The sequence below is a fragment of the Manduca sexta genome, chromosome 18 (assembly GCF_014839805.1).
Source record: "Manduca sexta isolate Smith_Timp_Sample1 chromosome 18, JHU_Msex_v1.0, whole genome shotgun sequence".
In the NCBI taxonomy this organism is placed as follows: domain Eukaryota; kingdom Metazoa; phylum Arthropoda; class Insecta; order Lepidoptera; family Sphingidae; genus Manduca; species Manduca sexta.
Genome location: NC_051132.1, coordinates 14,974,614 through 14,979,257, shown reverse-complemented (window position 1 = coordinate 14,979,257; position 4,644 = coordinate 14,974,614). Strand labels below are relative to the sequence as shown.

Below are 4,644 nucleotides of genomic sequence, written 5' to 3'. Positions count from 1 at the left end.
CTGATATTAATATGGATTTATTAAATACCAACTATCTTAACATACTTGGTCTTGTTCATAATGAGTTATCAAAGTTTTATAAAGAAGTTATTAGAGTCTTGTAAAAAATGATATTCATAATTGTTTAATAGCTTAAAACGCTCTATAAGTCTCCGATTGAGTGGCTTTGATTTATCGGAGCTATCACATTTACTAACTTATTTTATGCATTCGATAGCGAAAAAATGATCGACCGCGGTCAGCTATTTTGAGTTTGAAGTCTGTTTCTGATGTGCGATTATACTTTCACAATAACAGCTGTCATGACACTTGAGAGCGAAACAAAGATGTTTCTATTATATTATCACTCTTAGAACACAAGTTTGAGCAACATCTGTCAGCTATTTTAAATTTGACGTTTGTTTCCGATGTCTGATTATCCTTTGACAGCGTCTCACCTGACATGGTACTTGAGAGAAAAACAGAGGTGCGTCTATTATCACGGCTCATAGAAATTATGTGAGCACTAAATCTAAGCATATAATAAATAACGGCAATAAATTTTAGTAATTAATTATTAATTAATTAATTAATAAAATTAATTAATTAATTAATTAATTAATTAATTAATTGAGCCCCCGGGTGGGCTCGAACCACCAACCTTTCGGTTAACAGCCGAACGCGCTAGCCATTGCGCCACGGAGGCGATGCGGAACTCTACCAAAAATTCCACTCGCAAACTTACAAAATTCCTACTGTTTTATGGAGGCTGGTTTTCGAATTTATTTTTGCATATAGAGGTAGGATTTTATGAATTTTCAAAGGAATTTACTTATCATGCAGTACACACATTTTATCCCCAAGCGAGTGTAAGAAACGCTTTATAGATGAATACGCTCGATAGTTTTAAAATCAGATTGTAACAAGACATTAAATGTACTGTTCGAAGTGCGGTTTAAAATTGAAGACGCATGCTCGATGTTACAATTAAATGCTCTAATCAACCATCACCTTAGTAACGCGGAGTTGCGAGCGACATGTTAATAACTAAAACCGAGAATATATTTTTCTCTATATTTAATTCATGAAGTATTTATTTGAGTACAGAACAAAACTGCGTACATTCTTCCATTGTGAAGAAGTTATTCGCACCACCGTTGTTGCAACCCCCACACTCGTACTGAACGCATTGCTTTGCAGGGATGTCGTATCCATACCTGAAATAATTTTTAAACAATATAAAAACCATGATAGCCTAGTTGGGTGTGGAACGGACTGCCGAGACGAATGCCTGCAGGTTCAAATCCCAAGGGCACACACCTCTGACTTTTCTAAAAAATAATGTGTGTATTCTTTGTGAATTTATCGTTCGCATTAACGGTGAAGGAAAACATCGTGAGGAAACCTGCACATCTGAGTTCTCTATAGAAATTTCGAAGGTGCGTGAAGTCTACCAATCCGCACTAGACCAGCGTGGTGGACTAAGGCCTAATCCCTCTCAGTAGTAGAGGAGGCCCGTGCTCAGCAGTGGGCAAGTATATAATACAGGGCTGATATTATTATTATTATTATTATAAAGACCATAAAAACCAAACTAAGACCGTAGTTTTATTTCGTAAGCTGTACAACACCACTCTGAGATCCCGGGTCTGACAATATTGGATTTTACAGCTCAGTACTAGCTCGGAGTGTTAAACATGATATAGCGATAGGCTCGCCCCTTATTACAATCAGTCCTGGATTTGTAAATAGGCCGTGCAGGCCGTTGCCTATGGGCGGCAACCTCTTAAGGGCGGCAGATTTCATAGAACGTTCACTCGATTTAATTAATCATCATTTATTTAACTTTAGTGCCTTCCATAATACAAACAAATGGAAAATTAGTATTTTAGAAACCTACATACATTTATAAACCTACCTACATGGGGCGGTGGAAATAAAGTGACCTCATAAAAAATATTAATCCGACACTAATTACAATACATTATGGGACAGTGATAATAGAAAAATGGATGATCTATTCCAGAGGTGGCGAACCCATGGCAAGCGTGCCAATGGTAGGATGTGACAAAATAATTCGGGCACGCGAGTAATATGTCTAACATTCTATCTTTCTTTGGGCTTCTTTGAGTAATATGTTTAGTATATTTTTCATTGGGTTGCTTCACATCAAGTGCAGAGAAGCCACTGTGCCGATCTCCATAAAAGACATTGCTGGGTCATAAAAAAAAACTAAAATGAGCACTCGCATAGACAAAACCAGTACTAGACGGCATGTTACAAGCCATGTTTTTATAAATAATTTTAAAAAAATCTTCCCCGACAACGCAGTCCACGAGATATACCCACCAGAGATAAGAATCACATGGGACCGCTTCAACTTGACAACAAATCTTAATGTGCAACTGCAAATCAGTCTGTAGGTTTACAAGGAGGTTACTATCAGGCCTCAAATAGAGTTTATCGACATGATTGAGACTGGTGTTGCGAATACTGGAGAATATGTCATCAACCCTCAAAACTTTAGGAACAGAGAAAATATTATGCACAACGACATGCAGTTAACCATTAAAGGTCCGCCATCCCTACTCTATTCTATTGATTGTCAAGTTATCTGACGTCTCCAATCGGCACACTAATACTGGCCTATTCGAGAATTCATATACACAGGCTGACCCCGAAACGCGACACTTACCTAGGTCACTATGACAGGCGCCTTAGTGACAATGATCGGTAAGTACTCACCTTACATATGTCTCTTTACATCCCGGCTCGTGCGGCTTTAAACAAAAATCTTCGGCTTCTAAAACATAACACGCTCAGGTCATTCTCGAAAAAACATTATACAGGGCGTCCTTCGACTACGCAATATGGAAGAAAATTATCTTAAATATTGTAGATAGATAAAGTACTAAAACAAGACATCATTTTGATTTTTAAAAAAATGCATTCAAACATTTTAGAAGCGCGAATCGGCGTGGCTATAGTTTAGTTGATGTTGAACGGACTGCCGAAACGAATGACCGTAGGTTCAAAACCCATGGGCACACCTCTGAATTTTCTCGTGTGTGCCCTTGGGGTTTGAACCTGCAAACATGCGTCTCGGCAGTCCATTCTAGCCTAGTTTATAATATTATCTAGAAATTATTATATACAACATAATGCACAAAATTAAATAAAAACTCGAATTAAAAACCTCTTTTGAAATCGTTTAAAAAGTTTTAAAATCAAATATAAAGTTTTGAAAATATCATACCTACACACACTTCCGTACAATAAACAGCTCCGACGGCTACGATGAAAAATACATAATTTACAATCATTGTTAACGTTCCAAGCAGTTTGCAGTTAGTGTTTGAAGTTATATTGAATATGCATTTTACTATTAGACATGGTAACTCCTGTCGCGAATCAGATTATAGAGGTTACAAATGTGTTATTAGAAAAAAAAATGCATAACATGACATAAATAAACTCACGCCTACACCCCTTAGTGAGTAAGCAGAGTTGCAAGTCGAGAAAGAAAAGAATGGAATTTTATTGTAGTAGATTACTTAGGTGTTGGAGTATAACGCACCGCGCGAACGCTGTTCAAGTTTCAGTTATTATTGGTATGAGGAGTGTCATTACCGTTTATTATCCCATATCATGCGCCATTAATTGTCATTTCACACATTTTTATATGTATATCTTTAATGGGATAGTCGGTAATTTTTTAAAATACATTTCTCATAAATGTATATTATGCAAAATTTTACAGAAAAACAGTTATCAAATAAATGCAATAATAAATAAGTTATAACACTTTTTTTTTTGGAGTGTGTTGCTGTCAAATAGTAATAACAAACTGTGACGTAACTGAGTATCATCGGTCATATCGCCACGTACAAGAGAAAGAGATAGCGCGATAACCTTAACGCCGTCACTTTTTCTCACAAAAATATTTCAAATATGAATAATTGCTTTATTTTTTAAACAATTTCCATGGTAATTTCACAGAATTTATTTTTTATATTATTTTCTGTTACACATAAAATAAAGTACAAAATCAAACATAACAAACTACACTACTATAATAGTTATACTGATACAGCATAGTCAAAATTTATGTCAGTTAATGGTAAATTAAATCAGACAATTAGCGACACCTGGTGAGTAGTATTTGGAATTATAACAAAAGAAACCATAAACCTCGGACATATGACATATCAACGGAAAGAAATATGAAATAAAACAATAATACCGTCTGTTCAAACAAAACTGTTTTTTCGGATTCAAATACACGATATTGAAAAATGGGTAGACATTTTATTTACTTAATATTTTCCGTACCACAAGATATATGAAACGTTTAGGATACGTTTATTCAGTCATTCGAACCGGTCACTAAAAATTCTAGGAAGCGCAATATCGACCAAAATAACTAGCGGTTTCATATAGGCTAGGGAATACAATTTCTAATGAAAAAATTCCTGACATACCATTCCTGTGATGCTATCTACATTTTTTCCTATCATTTCCTAAAGCATATTTTTCAGCTAGCTTTAAAAATGGCGAAACGAACAAAATGTCTGATGGTAACTCGTCTGCTAAAACAGCAACATCAGCCGAACATCTAAATGTGAATTACAATACAATGCAATGTATAACAATCATCGCCTGTCA

General features: G+C 35.5%; 1 non-coding gene across 1 annotated transcript; it reads right to left on the bottom strand.

Annotated features, from left to right (window-relative positions):
* Positions 1–612: 612 nt before the first annotated feature.
* Positions 613–685, bottom strand: Trnan-guu. The gene has a single exon. It is a non-coding gene; the product is annotated as a tRNA-Asn (tRNA).
* Between the last annotated feature and the right edge of the window lie 3,959 nt (positions 686–4,644).